Here is a 19748-nt window from a genome sequence, read left to right on the forward strand (position 1 = left end):
TATTAGAGCTTGTGCACAGTGATGTGTTTGGACCTATATCGGTTACAACATTGGGAAATTATATGTACTATGTATCATTTATAGATGAATTCTCGAGGAATACATGGATATATTTCCTCGAGAAGAAATATGAGGTTTTTAACAGGTTTAAAGAATTTAAGTCTCTGGTGGATAATCAGACAAAGAACAAGATTAAGGTGTTGAGGGAACACAATTGTGGAGAGTTTTGCAAGAAGGAATTCTAAGAATTCTATAAGTGTGGTATAGCACAACAAAATAATAATCCACACAAACCTTAGAAAAATGGAGTTTCAGAAATAATGAACATGATGTTGGTGGAAAAGGCAAGAAACATGCTTAATGGTGTTGGATTAGGGCAATAATTTTGGGTAGAGGCAGTGGATACTGCATGTTATATTTTTAATAGATATCCTTCATCAACATTGGATTGGTAAGAAACCCTCTCTCCTAGATCTCAGGGCACTTGGATGTGATGCATATGTACATCTTCCAAAGGAGAAAAGAACTAAGTTTGATAGTAAATCTAAAAGGTGCATCTTTATTGGGTATAAGGATGGTTTAAAAGGTTACAAGATTTGGAACCCTGAAACAAAGAAGGTTGTGTATAGTAAATATGTGGTGTTTAGAGAGGTGAGATATGTTATTAAATATGAAGTTCCATAAAAGGAAAAGGAGCCAAAGAAGATAGAGTTTTAGCTAAAGGAGGAAGAATCAAACTCCACAACAAAACATGAATTAGACGAGGAAAAGCCACAAACTCCAGTTTTGAGATCAATTTGAGAGAGGCAGAATCCAAAGAGGTATAGTCCATCTAATTTATGTTCAAATTTTTATGTATCTATTACTAATGATGATCCCATAACTTTCAGGGAGACAATGTATTCAAAGGGTGGAAAACTTTGGAAAAAGGCCATGGTTGAAGAAATGGAATGATCCAGGTGGATATTGGTGGCCACCTGCCAAGTCCACCTGGACCCCCACCATTGTCTTTCTTAGCATTTTCAGTTTCCTTAATTGTAGCACAACTTACTATTTTTAGCAGTTTTTCGGGTCCTGAACTTCCGGAGCCGTTTTGAGGCCCTAAACGACGTTTTTTTGGGAATCTGGGGCAACATGGGTCCATGGATTGATGTTTCCTCACAAAGTGGTAGTACTCGGATAGATCTTTCTAACGAGCTATCGTACGCGTCAAACGGAGATCGTATGCCAAAGTTACGACCCCAGGAAATTGATGTACCAATTTACCCAAACGGGGCCCACAATTTGGCGTTTCATCTTCTAAGGTTAGGTTTCGGGATGTGAAGGGTTTTTCATTGTTTCTCAACAATAAATAGGCCTTCGAGCCTCATTGTAACATAGTTCGAACAGTTCAGAGGCATGTAGCCGACACATCTCTTCTCAGAGATAAGCTACCATCGCCCTAGCTGGGTTATTTCTATTTGTAAGCATATTTCAGTATTTTACAGTAATGGAATGAAGTATTATTTCCACTGCATCTTTGTTTTTATGGTTATCGCATCTCTGTATTTATGGTTATCTCTGTAATCTATTGCGTTCCTGTTTAAATCCGGATCAGTGGTATCGGAGCAGTCTGCTTTTTCTCTGTTTTTCTTTGCATGTCCCCAACAAGGTCGGGATATAAGGAGTTAGGGCTTGAACTGGTTGAACCTTTGCAAGACCAGCCTCGCAAATCCCGACGGCCTCCCATGGCGGACGAGAAGAAAGACGAGGGGGCAGGAGATCCCATCAAAATCTTGCTCGAAGAAGCCCTCGAGCGACAACGGAACGCGATGATGGACAGCTTTGCCTAGATCCTTCAGCGGCTACCCAGAAGCAATGCATCGGCTTCCAAAAGCTACTCTGGAACCGCCACACCCTTTAAGGTACAAATTAATTTTGAAATCCCCATATTCGAGGGTCAGATAGACGCAGATGCCGTAGATAAATGGTTAAATCTGCTAGAGGGTTATTTTTCTGTTCATGAATTTTCGAGTCGGGAAAAGATTGTTTTTTCCCTTCTCAAAGCAGCCCCCCACGTCAAGGACTGGTGGGAAACCTACTGCGAGCAGAAGGATGAAAGTACTGGCTCACTATTTTCAGCCGCACCCACCTGGGATTCGTTCCGGGATGCCATCAAGGAACAGTACTACCCTGTCGGAAGCTATGAGGATGAATACATAAAGTGGACCACGCTGCGGCAGGGAAGGGACCAAGACGTGCCGGAGTTCACCAATCTTTTCCATACCCTTCGCACAAAGTTGGGTATCAAGGATTCGGAGCAAAATTTGATACTCAAATATCGTGGCTGCCTACACAAGTACATCCAGGAAGAAATACAGTTCCTAAACATCCCCTCGCTCGGCGCAGCATACCGATATGCCGTCAAGGTCGAGCAGAAGTTTAAAAAAAAGAAGCGAGACTTTGGATCTGCGAATCCAAAGCAGGGGAAAGGTGCCCCTAAACCATAGAGCAAAGGACAAAGCCAAGGCGGGACAGCCCAAGACAACCAGCCGAAGCTGCAAGCAAAGAACAGCGCCGCGAAGCCGAGAAAGGACACTGGAAAATGGTGCGAGTTCCATAAGAGCTCCACTCACAACACAAGTGAGTGTCGGGCCAAGCAGTCACTGGTGGCTGAGCTAAAGGTTTTAGAATCAGATGCATGTTCCGACTCTGAGTCAGAACCCAATAAGGGGTATGAAAAAGGGAAGCAGATCATTGATGCGAATCCCAGTGCCACTGTTGCTACCGCAAAGATCCAGAAAAATGAACCCGAAGATCCAGAGGAGGAGGAGCGTCTCTTCCACTCCCAGATGTGGGTAACGGGCTCCCTGATACAGTTCATTGTTGATAGCGGGAGTCAAAAGAACCTCATTTCGGCAGAGGTCGTGAAGCGGTTGGGCTTACCGACCACAGCACATCCACAACCATACACCATTGGGTGGCTTCACCAAGGACGAGATCTTCGCGTGAGCCAGCAGTGTCGCCTTCCATACAACATCAAGCCCTTCACGGATGAGGTATTGTGTGACATTGCTCCCCTTGAAGTTTGTGATGTATTACTAGGACAACCATACTTGTGGAAGCGACATGCTGTGTATGAATCAAGGCCCCGTGCTGTTATTATTACATTGGGAAATAAGTTGTTCAGGATTCCAGAGGTAGCACCACCTGTCGCCATCTCTTTGATTACTACAAAACAATGTAGTAAGATCATTTCCAAAACCAGGAAATTTTTTTTCCTGATGATACGCCCTCAAGGAAAGAAGAAGACAGTGGCCGCGGCCTCCAAACGGGGTCCCTCTGCACGACAACTACAGATGGACAAGGTTGTGGAGGAGTACGAGGACATCTTCACCTCCCCGGCAGGGGTTCCTCTGCACTGTCAAGTCAAGCACTCCATCGATCTAACCCCAGGTGAGCCGCTACCCAATGGACCAATTTATCGGCGCTCCGTTCTGGAGAACGATGAAATCAAGAGGCAGATTCAGGAGCTCCTGCAGAAAGGTCACATCTGTCCGAGTTCGTCGCCCTGTGGGAGCCCGATCGTGTTGGTACAGAAGAAGGATGGGACATGGAGACTCTGTATTGACTATCGGGCGCTGAACAAGATCACTGTCCGTAATAGGTACTCGATCCCGCAGATTGATGACCTCCTAGACCAACTAAAGGGGGCAAAATATTTCAGCAAGATCGATCTGAAGTCAGGATATCACCAGGTACCAATCGAACCCTCCGATGTGTGGAAGACTGCCTTCAAATCCAAGGAGGGCCTCTTCGAATGGTTGGTCATGCCTTTCGGATTGACGAATGCTCCTACAACCTTTATGAGGCTAATGGATGACATCTTGCGGCCATTCACCAACTCCTTTGTAGTAGTATACTTGGATGACATTCTGATCTTCAGCCAGAGTTGGGAAGAGCACCTCCACCACATCCGACAGGTTCTCCAAACACTGCGGCAACACAAGCTATGTGCCAATTTGGAGAAATTCACTTTTGGCATGACCCAGGTTCAGTATCTGGGATACATCATTGATGAACAGGGGGTGCATGTCGATCCATCCAAGATCCAAGTCATTCGAGATTGGCCCTCTCCAACCACTCTAACAGAGCTCCGCAGCTTTCTAGGTCTTGCCAACTTCTACCGCAGGTTTGTGTTGGGGTTTTCTCATATTTCTTGGCCCTTGAGTCAAGTCACCAAGGGCGGGGCAAAAGCAAAATTCTTTTGGTCTGAATCTCAACAGAAGGCATTCAGGGAGTTGAAGGATCGCCTCTGCACGGCGCCAGTGCTCGCGTTACCATATTTACAACAACCATTTGAGGTCGAGACAGATGCCTCTGACTATGCTATTGGCGCAGTCCTTACTCAACATGGACATCCAGTGGCATATCACAGTGAAACACTTTCAGACACAGTCCGGAAGTACCCCACTTATGATAAAGAGATGTATTCCATTGTACAGGCCTGCCGACAATGGAAGCATTACATTTTGGGGAAGGAAACGGTCATCCACACAGACCACCGACCTCTGCAATTCATACAGACCCAAGGGAAATTGCAAAATGATCGCCATCAGAAGTGGTCTACATACCTGCAATAGTTTCACTTGAACATCAAGTATAAAAAGGGCAGCACCAATAATGTGACAGATTGCCTCAGTCGGCCACCGATCATGGCGCTAACCACTGTGCTCAACTCTTGTGGGCACGAGACTTCTGACTGGCCACTTCTCTACAAAAGCGACCCAGAATTCGGCCACACATACCAGACACTCTTGGAGGGTCGGCATGTTGCAAATTTTCACCTCCAGGATGCCTTATTATGCCACCTCGGTCACCTTTGTGTTCCTTCAAGCGAGCGTGCCAAGATGATTTGGGAAGCACACTATAGTCGGGCTGCTGGGCATTTCGGAGTCGAGAAAACAGCGGCAGTACTACAAAATTATTTCTATTGACCGAATCTTCGATAGGATGTTGGGAAGTACATCAGATCATGTACTTTCTGTGCCATTGCCAAACCGACCATTAAGAAGCATGGCCTCTATACCCCATTGCCTACCCCTAGTCAACCTTGGGAATCCATCTCCATGGATTACATGTCAGGCCTTCCTTCCACTAAGCATGGAAATGACTGTGTTTTTGTGGTCGTCGACAGGTTCTCGAAGATGGCCATTATGATGGCCTGCAAGAAGAATATCACAGCAGAAGCCACTGCTAAACTCTTCTTTGAACGAGTGTGGGTGCACTTTGGGATCCCACAATCTATCATCTCAGATCGGGACAGTTGGTTTCTCAGCACATTTTGGTCTAGTCTCTGGTCAATGCTGGACACCAAACTCACGAAGTCCACAGCCTTCCATCCTCAAACTGATGGCCAGACAGAGGTTGTCAACAGGATGATTGTGCACATTCTGCGCATGTATAACTCAAAGCATCCACGCACATGGGACGAGAGCCTCCCCTATGTTCAGCACAGCTACAATCGAGCTCTTCACAGCTCCACTGGCCATAGCCCTTTTCAGGTGGGTTTGGGATTCCAGCCACTATGCCCCATTGATGTGGCCATACCACTTGCAGCTACTCACATGAATTCAACTCATGTCCAGTCCGAAACAGATAAGGCCACCAGCTTCATTGAGCGCATCCAACACATTCGCCAGCAGGTCCATGACATTCTTGAGAAATCAAATGCCAAGTACAAGCAGCGACATGATCAACACCGGGTGCCACACAAGTTTCAGGTGGGCGACAAAGTCTGGTTGCATTTGCAAAAGGAACACCTTACTGGAGCCTATCGGAAATTGAGACCACTCCGATATGGTCCTTACACCATTACTAAGGCGATGGGAGACAATGCATTTGAGCTCAGCATTCCCCCATTCCTTGGCCTGCACCCAGTGTTCAATGTGGACCGCCTTCGGCCATACTTTCCACCATTGCTAGACACATCCGACATTGCAAAACAGCTCAAACCCACAAAATTAAATCCAGATTGCATGGAACAAGCTGCAACTGATCGAATCATGGACACACAGATCAAGAACACTCGCCAACAGAATATCCAGCTGTATCGAGTTGTCAAAGCAGGCCAACTCCTTCAGCAGGGCAAGTGGCTCACCAGGGAACAAGTTCAGCAGAAGTTTCCTCATCTCATGGAGGAGCTCAACGCAATGGGGACCATTGCTTCCTAAGGGGGGAGGAATGATCCAGGTGGATATTGGTGGCCACCTGCCAAGTCCACCTGGACCCCCACCATTGTCTTTCTTAGCATTTTCAGTTTCCTTAATTGTAGCACAACTTACTATTTTTAGCAGTTTTTCGGGTCCTGAACTTTCGGAGCCATTTTGAGGCCCTAAACGACGTTTTTTTGGGAATCTGGGGCAACATGGGTCCATGGACCGATGTTGCCTCCCAAAGTGGTAGTACTCGGATAGATCTTTCTAACGAGCTATCGTACGCGTCAAACGGAGATTGTATGCCAAAGTTACGACCCCGGGAAATTGATGTACCAATTTACCCAAATGGGGCCCACAATTTGGCGTTTCATCTTCTAAGGTTAGGTTTCGGGATGTGAAGGGTTTTTCATTGTTTCTCAACAATAAATAGGCCTTCGAGCCTCATTGTAACATAGTTCGAACAGTTCAGAGGCATGTAGCCGACACATCTCTTCTCAGAGATAAGCTACCATCGCCCTAGATGGGTTATTTCTATTTGTAAGCATATTTCAGTATTTTACAGTAATGGAATGAAGTATTATTTCCGCTGCATCTCTGTTTTTATGGTTATCGCATCTCTGTATTTATGGTTATCTCTGTAATCTATTGCGTTCCTGTTTAAATCCGGATCATGGAAGCCTTGGAAAAAATTGAGGCTTGGGATATGGTGGAGTTGCCAACTGGAAGTAAACCCATTGAAAACAAATGGGGGTTTAAGATGAAGATGAATGCAAAAGGAAAGGTGGAGACATACAAAACCCCATTGGTAGCAAAAGGTTATTTCTAGGTGTTGGGAATTGATTTTGGTGATATTTATTCTCCTGTTGCCAAGTTAGGTTGTATTAGATTACTTTTATTTGTTACTACTATTGATTTTGAGGTAGAACACATGGATGTGAATCTTCACGGGGATATAGAAGAAGAGATCTACATGAAGCAACCATAAGAGATTGCGGTCAAGGGTAAGAAATAAGTGGTATACAAGTTAAAAAAGTTTATGTATGGGTTAAATAAGTCACCAAGGAAGTGGTATAAAAAATTTGATACGTATATATGGGGACTTGGCTTCAATAGGAGAAAAGCGGATCAATGTGTATATTTTAAATTAATTGGTGATTATGTTATTTATTTATTATTGTATGTGGATGATATGTTGTTGATTGGAAATGACAAAGATACTATATAGGATTTGAAGATCCAATTCTCTTCTAAATTTGACATGAAGGTTCTTGGAGTTGCAAACTATGTTTTGGGTATGGAAATTAAATGAGATCAGGTAAAGAAGAAGCTCTATTTAAACAAGAGGAAGTGTGTTGAGACAGTATTGCATAGGTTTAATATGCAGGAGAGTAAATCGGCAAAGATTCCTATTATTGTAGGTGTAAAGTTATCTGTTGAACAATGTCCTAAGACACAAGAAGAGGAAGAGGACACGTACTGCATTCCATATGTGAGTGTAGTTGGTAGATTGATGTATGCATTGGTTTGTATTAGACTAGACCTTGCACATGTAGTGAAAGTATTGAGAAGGTTTATGTCAAAACTAGGGAAGGAGAATTGGATAACGGTGATTCAAGTTTTTAGGCATTTGCATGGCACTAGTGATTATGGTATGTGCTACCAAGGAAGACTAGGATTGGAAAAAGTTTTGGAGATACATGGATTTGTTTATGCAGATTGGTTTGGATATATGTGTTGGAGCCTTTGTTAATTTTGAAGAGTTTTGACCAGTTTTGACCAACCATAGGGTGGGAAAGGACAAATGGTAGCAACAGTTGGGTGGCGAAATGAGTAGTTGCGGGAACGTAATGGCAAGGTGGCAGCAGAAGGCAAAGGTAGTTGAGGAGAAGAGAAAGCATAGAGGTAGCCAAGGAAGCAAGCAGCCGAGCGAGAACTGGCAGTCTAGCCAGCCGAGAAGGATATAAAAAGAGGAAGAATAGAAAGGAAGTGGTTGGTCCTTGCTACTCTCATGGTTGTTGGCTATTGGAGGTGTTGCTACTATTGTTGTTAAGTTTCATTGATTTTTGGGGTTGTTGCTGAGACACTGAAGGATTGGGCCACTGAGGAGGTACACAGACACCGAAGTAGAAGCAGGAATGGCTAGGTACTAAGGAACTAAGTTGCGGAGCAGATCTGACCCGAGCTACTGAGTCGGGTATTCTCTGTATTGTTGATGGCGAAGAGCTGAGTTATAATGTATTATGTTCTAACACTTTAATGTAATTTGAGTTGATGATTGTTAAGACTCATAAGTGTATTGCACATCTTGCATTATGGCTTATCAAAATTTTATTTAGTCTCCTTGTTACATGAGGCTGGTGCTTGATAGATCGATACTGGTACGTTGTTAGTTCTGTGGTATATATGATGAGTCCCTATGTATGAGTTTAGGATATCATTATCTATGTTCCATGTTTTATGAACACATGTGTATGACTACCTATGTCTAACTTAGATCCCCTCAATTCCATGTTGAGCCCTTCTCCCCTTTTGGTCGCAAAGCACTTCAGGTGAGACTCTTTGACCTTCGGAGTGAGGTGAAAATGATAGCACTGTCCTAGACTAAAATGGACCATTGTTGGCCTTCCATTCCCGAACTTGGGGTCTTTTCCCTGATGACTCACTTGAGCCAACAAATAGTTTTGTTGTCGGGACCTAAGATTAGGAGAATAGGTTAAGAATATGGTGTCAAGGGTGTTTAAGAGAGAGATCAGAAACTGGTGGAATAAAAAAGTAGACCAATTTGTAGTAGAAAGAGCTAACCGCGGGAATTAGCCGATCAACAAGGTGCTTAAGCAGATCCTATACGCCGATAGCTCAAATGACCAATATGAAATTTTCTGGTGCAAATTCCCTGAGGACCTGTACAATTGGTTGAGGGAACTGAAGTGACAAAGTCCTTTGAGCGGATTGGCGAGAGCCTGCCATAGCTGGACTTCATCCGAGACTGCATTATTACAACAACTACATAACAATTGGACAAGAGTAGTTTTTTTTCTGGGTGAGAACTACGGTAGAAGGGTATGTAGTTGATTTTGCTGCGGAAAGTTATTAGTCCTACTCAAAGGCGGAGGCAGTGTTCAACTCCGAGCTAAGGGGGGAATTTATAAGGGAAATCTCGATGTGGATTAAGATGCTTTTGGTAGAAGAGGGAATGCTATCTCTAGCCATTGCCGGGATGAAAGCGTAAAACCCTAGTATCGGGGGAAGGAACTAAAGGGGAAAATGTTTCCCACAAGGGGATAAGGATGCTGCGAGGGATGGATGCAGAAGGATTAAAGAAAGAAAGGGATTTTAAAGCACAGAGAAGGGCACTGTTAGTAGATAAGTGGCAGGTAGGAGCAGCTCAGGCCCTAGGGAAAAGAAGGAGAGGGTACTGCTCGATAGGAGCGGCGATGGAAAAACCCCAAGTTGAGATGAAGGGGGAAGAGGATGCTAGGGAACCAAAATATGGGATAAAAGGATGCCGGAATTAGGAATAGGAGGAAGGACATTCCCTGCAAGTTGCAGAAATAGGATCGCAATAGGGAACTGGAGGAGGACTATCCTGGAATGTTGCGTATGTGGGATCCCAATCAGGAACCTATTGGGGATCCTCCCTGCAAGCTGCAAAAGAAGAAACGCAAGATCGGCACCCATGCTGGCACGAGGATGATGGCATCATGGGTGACAAAATGAGGAAGTTATTCAATGAATAACCAACATTTTCCAAAGTTCAATGATCCTAACCCCAAAGAACAAGCGACGTTTTCCCAAACCTTCCCCTGGTATCTTATCACAAACTAGAAGAGTTCATCTTAACCTAACAAAAGCAGTGCGAGTATACAGGGCACGAGAAAAATACAAGACTGGTCTCAATACTGGGGGTGATACTAGAACTGGCTATAGTAGTAACTTGGGACTATAGGGGTTGCTACAGCCGGGAACCAACGGTTTTGTATTGTTAGCTAATATTCAGAAAAATATGGTGAGATTATTTACAAGATATGAAAAGTTTGCAGGCAAGGGGAATGAGGATGTGGAGCAACACTGGTACCTCTGCGAAGCCATCTAGAGAGCCTGCCAGACTTTGGAAAATGTTCGAGCAGTGGAATTCCAGACCACACTTAGGGAATGGGCTCTACGCTAGTTCATAAAGTGGGCAGAACAAAACCAGAACCCAACCATATACGACATTAAGAGGGGACTTGTGCAATAATTCAAAGTATTGCAAATCGATTAGCAAGGGCTATTGGAGTTGTGCGAAATTAAGCAGAGGGAGGGAGACACTGTGTGGGAGCTCATGCAAAGGTTTAAGGATGCCATTACCAAGCTAAGTTATACTTTAGAACCAAACCACCAGCGAGGCTAGTTCATCAAGGCGCTCTTTCCCTTGACCAGGACACCATTGACACAACAGAAGATAGGAACCCTATAGGATGCTTTAGAGCAAGCATCGCAGATAGAAGTGATGGTAGGATATCCCCACAAATACCATGGAGGCACAAGTTTGCAAGATCCAGTAATCATGGGCTTGCAAAGCCAGATCGCGAACCTAACCAAGAAGCTGAGGGATCTTCAGCTAGTATGATCGGCTAGGCCCAATGTTTGGTGCACCCATTGCCTGGTGGAGGGGCACGTTGTGACAGAATGCCCGCAATTACAAGGTCTTAACCAAGAAGGAAGGTGGTGGGGACATCGGGAACCACTCCGACCATAAGGGTTGCGGCCATCAGGGTGTAAGGACCCTTCCCAAGAAGGAATAACATAGATTTATATGAAATCTGTAGAACGTATGGACACCTACCGTGGATGTGTCCAATGCTGCAAAAGTACTCTAGCGTTCCCAATAACAACTACTCATCACACTGATCAATGTCGGGCGCTAGATGCTCTGACAGAATGACTGGATAGATCCACGTTCCGAGTCAACGAGGGCAAGGAGGAAATGGACGTGGAGGGAGATTGAGGGGCAGAGGACTTCTAAGATACTACAACTGTGATCAAGAAGGACATGTCACAAGGGAATGCCTACTCCTGAGAAGACCATGGTGTTCAAAGTGTAGATTTAACGCCCATGCGACAGAAGACTACCTAGAGCTAATCACGAAATGGGAAGAGAGGACCAGACAATGAGGGGCTAACCTGGTGAATGCTGAGCCTTAGATCGACGAAGGTCTCCCTGCAACAAATATCAATATAGTCACCCGAGGATTGAAGAAGATAGCGGAAGATCACTACACTGAGGAAACCCCCATGATCGTCAAAGTGGCAGCACCACAAAAGGCATATCAACCCGAGCGCCAGAAGCATTATTACCAAGAAGCAACCAAATTGTTCGAAGGGATGACTAAAGATAGGGACACCCGAGGTCCACAAGTCTGTGGGCCCGACCCTGCCCAACCCATTGGGGAATGGTTTAAATTGTTCTTAAAAATTGTTGAAGATGAGATCATGCTAAGGGAATTACGGAAAAACTTGAAAGCCACGGTATCCGTAGAGTAAGAGGACGAGGGACAACCTTGTGAAGTCTGGCCAGAAAAAGCCTCCAGGAGGGTGAAGTGGAATAATAATAGAAGTGAGAAGGAATTCTGAATCAATGCATAGGTGGCAGGATTCAAGATAAGGGACACCATGCTAGATCTCAGATCGGACGTAAACATCCTACCTTGGAAAACCTGGGAGGCAATGGGGAAACTGCAACTGAAGTATTCAACAATTCAGTTGAGAATGGCAAATCAATACTGCATACTGCCCATCGGGAGATTAGAGAATGTAGAGGTTTATGTAGTAGGATTAAAAACACACACTAAATTCAAAGCAATAGACATTATGGGGGACAAAGACCCATATCCAGCACTCCTCGGGATTGACTGGGCATACGAAAACTATGCCATCATAGATTTGAAAAAGGAACTGATGATATTCAAAGCAGAAGGCCTGAGGGTGATTCAGCCGCTAGACCCTTATCAAGGACCTAGGTTCACAGAACCAACAGATGATAGGGAAGAACCATGGATGTTATACTAGTTGTATACTCTCATGGTGGGAAAGAGGAAAGGTTACATAAATCCTACAGCCGAAGGATCAGTTAGTTGGAGGAGCATCCAAAGTTCAGAAGCTACATAGGATGCACGGCAGCAGGATGGATACGAACTAACAACCCGGGGATATGCAATGATAAGTCGAGTAAAATGGGGAGACATAGGAAAGGACAACATCTCGAAGTATGGTGGCCTTGAACCAATAGATAAGTTCCTAGACAGGATGGACCAGGCTGTACTAGAAGACAAGAGAATACCTTTCTGGACATTGTTCTCATGGCAACATTGGCAAGATGGTGGAAAGCACACTGCCAGGTATTGAAAGACTGGACAGATGCAAAGCAAGAATTAAAGGAAAGGTTTAGCAAGAAAGAAGAGCAACCACTAGACCAAAAAGAATACACGGGGAATTCAAGTCCTAGGAACATGTCAAAAGGTGCACAACCAATTGGGAAAGCTGGGGACTACTAAGGAATCTATGGGTGCATGCCTTTAGATACACCCTCAGCACCATCCCCTGGGTGTGGTACATCCATGAAGAATTATGATGACAAACAATTGCTTGGGATGCCTTGAAAACACAGTTCATTGGTGATTTATCATTCAAGGATAGTGAAGAACAAATGACAAAAACGCTTCAAGTAGTGAAAGGAGTTTTGTTCACTCTGGAGACGCAAGTGGAGGGGGTGCATGAAGAAAACTTCCTACAATACTTATTTGACATGGAATCTCCAAGACTAGTAACCTTCGATAGAATTGACGCAGAACTAGAAGAAGATGGATTAGAAGGGCTTAGACATCTAGCCTTTGAAGAAACTGAGGGAGAAAGGGGGATTCACGAGAGTCCCTCGACAGAAGGTGCTCATCTCCTACCAATGAAACTGAGAAAGTAGAATGTAGGGATAGAAGATAAACCCAAGATAGCATCAGTAGGAGACTACTGGGATGAATAGACCACTAAAGAAATTTTTGACTTGCTACAAGAATACTAGGACCTGTTCCCAGCTTCGGTAGTTGAGCTCAAGGGGATAAAAGGTAATTTGGGAGAAACGAAAATTGTTCTAAAACCAGGAGTTTGACTAATGAAGCATAGACCATACTGGCTGAACCCAAGGGTCAAAGAAAAAGTTAAATGGGAGATTGATAAAATGTTGGATGTAGGAATCACTTTTCTAGTTGATGAAGCTGACTAGATAAGCCCTATAGTGATTCAAAACAAGAAGGATGCGATTGAGATTAGAGTATGCATCGACTATAGAAGCATGAACAATGCATGCGTGCACGACCCGTTCCCCACACGCTTCAGCGATGAAGTCCTAGACAATGTTGTGGGGAATGAGGCTTACTCGTTCACATATGGCTTCTCGGGCTACCACCGAGTCCGAATAGCTGAAGAAGATAAAAGGAAAACAACACTCACGATGGAGTGGGGGTCGTACACATACAATGTAATTCCATTTGGATTAAAGAATGCGCCAACAGTCTTTTCAAGGATTGTAATAGAAACTTTCCGACACTATATTCATAAGTTCCTAAAAGTCTACATGGACAAATGGATAGTGTACAACCTATTGAAAAAGCACACCAACCTATTGGGAGTAATGTTCGAAAGATGTAGACAATTACATATCTCTTTAAATTTGAAGAAGTGCATTTTCGCGGTTCCCTTTGGAACCCTACAAGGCCATATTGTGTGCAAATATGGAGTCTGCATTGACCCTACCAAAGTAGCAGCAATCAGCCACATGGAACCACCCCACAACATAAAACAATTAAGAGCAACTTTAGACCATATGGGGTACTACAGAAGGTTCATCAGAAACTATGTAACCATAACAACCCCAATGGAGAGACTACTAAAGAAGATAGAGGAATTCATTTGGACAACAAATTGTCAAGCAAAGCTCCACAAATGAAAAGAAAGGTTAGTAAGTGTGTCCATCTTAGTATACCCTGACTGGAAAAAAATGTTCCATGTACCTATTGATGCATTTGGAATAGCACTAGGAGTAGTCTTGGCATAACTAGGAGAGAAGATGGATCATCCAGTATACTACGCAAGAAGAAATCTCTCCATGGTGGAAAATAATTATACAACAACAGAACGAGAGGCTCTAGCAATGGTCTACTCTCTCAAAAAGTTTAGGCACTACCTGCTGTGGAGTACTAAAGAAGGTATGTTTTTGGTAATTATTTTAGCATCTTTTCATTAGAACTTACAAACCTTTTGCATCATGAACTAGGTAAATGATAAAGAATTGCAATATAACCTATGAGATTAATATGCAGATCAAAAACGCTGACAATTGTCATTTTCTTATGCAGGAAGAAGGAAAAACGAAAAACTATTGTTCCAAAGGAAAGGACAAGGACGGGTTAACTGTTGTCCCTTTGATGGGGAACCATATGCAAACAAGGAAAAACAAATCAAAGTGAATCAACCCTGGAAAGGAAGTGGAGATATCGGCTCCGCGCAAGAAAAAAAAGAGATAACTGAGGACTAACGGTTCGGCGAATCCCTCAGGATCCTTTGATCCTGAGGGATCGCTGCTTTAACTATTTTTGCACCTAGACATCTCCACCTTCACCATTATAAAAGGGGCAGCACTGTTAGCCCGAAGGGTCTGTCGAGTCTGTTATGATGTTTTATGTAATCTCTCCTAAAGATTGAAACTTTGATCATCGAGTCTCGTTGAGAACTGATCTACTATAATTCTGTCTTATGCATTAATACAAACTTGGTTGCTATTTCATCTCTGAGTCTGGAATAACTTCAAGCGGTGTACCCCTCGAGGCTAAGGGCCCAGCCCTGGAGGACACTTTCTCCTGTACTATTACTTTTGGTTTTTGCATGGTTTGCTTATCAACATTATTCAATAATCTGATATGTTTTTTTAGTTTACATCACACACTCTGTTATGTTCGATTTACTGAAGTTTATGAAGACAGAACCATTGTATTAACTTTGCAACGTATTACTGTCCCTTTAAGTGTTGATATGGTATTGCCGGTCTTTACAGAATACTATTACTGTTCAATTACAGAGTATCTGTGTTGTACATTTATTTCATTGGTATCACTGAACTCATCTTAGGAATTATGTTCTTTGTGATTGTTGAATCTATAGACATTGTTGTTCCATTCTGAAATAAAGTTGTAATCTTTATAACTGAGATTGATAACTAGTTTACCAAGATCATGTTACTATTAAGGTGTGCCGTGTGCATATATGTATGGTTTTCAAGCACTGTTCTATAATCTATCATTAATCAGTGTTGTTCCATTTTTGTGTGTTGTTCAATTCGTCCTTAAAAGTGAAGGATTGCCATTTGATTCCTATAGGACACGATTATTGCATTTGATCTTGTAGACTAAGGCATTGTTGTTTATTAAATTCAATCGCTGTTACAGTTTCCTGTTTGCTGTTCTATTTCTTATTTGATGTTCTATTTCTTACTTGTCGTTCCATTTCTTGTCATTTGCATTATTGTTAGTTTGGGTGTGAAGAACGATCTAAGACTGTAGTGGGCGTCGACATTCACTGTCTGGTCCCCAGATCCACGATCTGTTCCCTGATTTCCTTTGATCCCATCAGTTTACAAAGGGACAAGTTACTGCCACTGAACCCTTGACTGATAAATTGCTTAGTTTTCTGAATGTGTGGTTTAGTCTTTCAAAGTAGTTTGTTGTAAGCTAGCATCCATTTACTCTTGTATCTTTTGAGAACTATACTACTAGCATTACTCTGGCAAATGATAGCCTCAGACTGAGACACTCTTTGAAATAAAAAAACATTTCTTGATTGACAAACTAATGTGAGGTAATTAGAGGTGAAAGAGACCCTTTTTATAGCTCGACATTTTGGCGCCGTTGCAGGGGAAAGAGTGTAGCCATTTGTTCCTTTTAAGAGTAGTGTAAGAACCTACTAGGGAAGAATTGGGTTTTAAAAGGGAAGGTAAGAACCTACGTGTGGAGCATGTAACAGCCCTACTCCCCTGCCCGCTTTCCTACATATTTACTGTTGTTTTGTTTGGATAGAACCTAGCAGTTGATTTGTGTGCATGACTAAGCAGAAAAAGCCAGAAAAGAATCCCAAACCTCTACCCAAGCCAGAAAAAGCTAAGGGGCCGGTGACCCTTGGCCGATCAACCTTCATAGACGAAATCTTCAAGAAAGCAGAATCTCAGCCTTCAGTAGGACCCAGAAAAGTTATCTCTAGACAACCTACTAGTTCCCTTCAGGCCACAGGATCACCATCTGTAGCCTTTGCTGAGGTGCATAGTCAAACTGAAGAGCAGGACTTTCAAGAAATTGAAAATTCTACTCTAGAACTATTGCAAGAAGGGAATTTCAGCAATCTTTGTGAAGGAGGAGGAGAGACAGGGGAAACTAAGGAACCGAGGTCACGTCTTGGGTCAACTCAACCATTGAACAGCCCAGACAAGGGAAGTGCTGCAAAAATCAGTTTTGAAGAAACTCAATCTCCTCAGACATTGGGCACTCTCATTATCCCAAATAGAGGAAGTGCTATCAAAACCATTCCTGTTAAAGCGATTCCCTCTCAACCTAGGAATACCCTCCTAGATATCCCAGAAGGTTATTGGCATATATTCGAGCAAATGGCTCAAAACCAGCCAAACACCCAAACCTCTACATTGCAATACCCCATAGTGGATACTGCAGCAAATGTGCCTATGAAAGCAATCCCTCTTCAACAAATCCCTACATTCTATTTGAGTTCGATGTGCTATGTAGGGGATATGATTACACCACTGACCCCTAGAAACTGAAATTATTTCCCTCTACATTAAAAGGGGCTGCCTTAAGATGGTTTATGGGATTAGGTGGCAGGGTTATAAATAACTGGGATCAAATGAAAGAATCTTTTCTAAAAAAATATCAGGACTATTGCAGGTCTAGAGAACTGAAGGACGAAATATTCTAGATGGTAGCTAGACCAAATGAAACATTAGAGGAGTATGTGGAACATTTTCAGTATAATCTTCAAAGATCTCCTTATGCATCACTACCTTTACCTGATAATGTGTTGAAAACAACATTAATTAGGGGCATGAAGGAACAATGGATTGAAACATTAAACATTATGGGAAAAGGAGATATTTATCAGGAAAATTTTGCTGACATTATTGATTTATGTATCAGGAGCTCGAGAGGCAGCACAAGATTAAAACCAGTAGAACATGATCGATTTGTAAGAGATAATAAAATTTCAACAGAAGGAGTAACGCGTACATAAATTGGAAATTTATTGGAAAATTTCAAAATTGATATACTAGGGACACTAACTACCCAACTTGATATTATGCAGACCAAACAGAAGAAAATGGAGGTAGAAACAAATTTGGCAATCTTCTGTCCCCGATGCAGGAAGAAACATAGCCATAAGGAATGTCCACTAGATGCAGCCCAAACATGCACCATCTGTACAAAAGATCACCTTACGGAAAGTTGTCCCTCACTTCCCGGATTAAAAGCAGTATATAAGGAAGCAGAAGAAGAGCCAGAATCGGTGTATCTGCTCAACCAACGCCGTCAGTGGCAGCCGCGACAGTCTGGTATGTTTTCAGACCCAACTTCTTCTTTTCAGTCTCCACAGTATAATGCTCAACAATATAATATGTGGCAAAATCAACCTCAACCTCCGTTTCCAAATTGGTCACCACAGTCATTTCCTTCATCAACCCCATGGCTGAAACAGGCAAGCCAATCTAGTTGGGCGAATTTTCCCTATGCCCCACCATATTGGTAAAGTAATGCATACCCACCATAATGGACTCCCCCTACTTCACAAAGTCTAGCCTAGCAGACGAACTGGCAAAGACCGATGCATCAGCTAGTAGGAACCATTCCGCTCCCTCAACCTACACTGCCAGCCTTACAATAAAATCCCCAGTCTAATCTGAGACCACAACTCCCAGCCCAACCCAACCCCAATCCAAATAACAGACCGGTCCAATCTGTCCAAATAGTAGAAACATCAGAGATAGGAGCCGATCTAAGGGAGTGTAATGATTTTCAGCTAAGATATGGGCGTATTATTGAAACTGAGGGAGATAAGACAGCCCATGTTGAAAATCAGTTACCCAAAGAACAACTGTCACAAGAGGAGGATGTGAACAAACAACAAACTCATAACCAAGCAACCACATCCTCTCCCCCGTTCCCAGAACGATTAATCATACCTCGGCCTACACAATATCCTGATTTTGACATTCTGGGAGAGTTACAAAATTTGTACATAAAAATTCCATTCCTCCTAGCAATTTAAGACATTCTGATATATGCAAATACTATCAAAGAATTGTGTGTAAAGAAACCAAGGAGGAATATAGCAAACAATCCAAGAGTCCAAGTAGTTGGCACTCTATCTGACTTATTATTAGGAAAAGAAACACCCATTAAATAGGAAGACCCAGGAAATCCAACAGTCACTGTACAAATTTATGGTCAAACTTTCCCCAATGCCTTAGTTGATCTAGGAGCAACAATTAACATCTTAACAACTACTACTTGCCAAAATCTAGGAATTACATCTGCAGAACCCACCTCTACCTTACTAGAACTGGCTGACTGATCTATGGTTAGGCCAGAGGGCACACTACATGATGTCATGGTATCTGTTGACTCCTGGGAATATCCGACCAATTTTCTGATAATAAATCCCAAAAGCTGACTTGATGGACATCCATTGATTTTAGGTAGACCTTGGCTTGCAACTTTTGATGCCTATATTGGCTGCCGACAAGGGAATATGACTATAACGAGAGGGGCGAATATCAAGAACTTAGCTTTATATCCTCCAGCACAGCCAAGTGTCACAATAATCAAAACTAATAAGCACCCTGTATCATACCTTACTAACAACATTAGATCTCCATTAACTATACAAGAGGCACTTGATTTTAAAGGCTAGATAGAAGACGATGCCATTAATAATTTTATTAGTCAAATTGAACTCAGATCCCGCACACAATGTCACATGATAGAGGCAGCCTTCGATAATGAATTAGAAGAAGATCCTCTTAAAGATACACATGATCAAACAATACCTGTTACCTCTGTTGCAAATAGTAAAGTTGTGGAAATTGAATCAAGAAAAACCTTAAACATTAATGCTAACCTCACCTCCGAACAAGAAACGAAGCTCATCCATTTATTAAGGAAATATAAAGAATAATTTGCATGGGACTACCCTGATATGAAAGGAATTGACCCCCAATTATGTACACACCACATTTAAATAGAAAAAGATGCGAGACCTGTTCGCCAACCTCAAAGGAGACTTAACCCTCATCTAAAAGATGTGGTAAAAGATGAACTTCAAAAACTTTTAGATGTCAATTTCATCTATCCTATCTCCGATAGTAAATGGGTCTCTCCGCTTGTGGTGGTACCAAAAAAGAATGGGAAATGGAGAATTTGTGTGGACTACAGAGAACTAAATAAAGCAACACAAAAAGACCACTTC

The sequence above is a fragment of the Pinus tabuliformis genome, chromosome 3_2 (genome assembly GCF_031772625.1).
Source record: "Pinus tabuliformis cultivar Carrire ecotype Pingquan chromosome 3_2, CPIR1, whole genome shotgun sequence".
Classification (NCBI taxonomy): Eukaryota; Viridiplantae; Streptophyta; class Pinopsida; order Pinales; family Pinaceae; genus Pinus; species Pinus tabuliformis.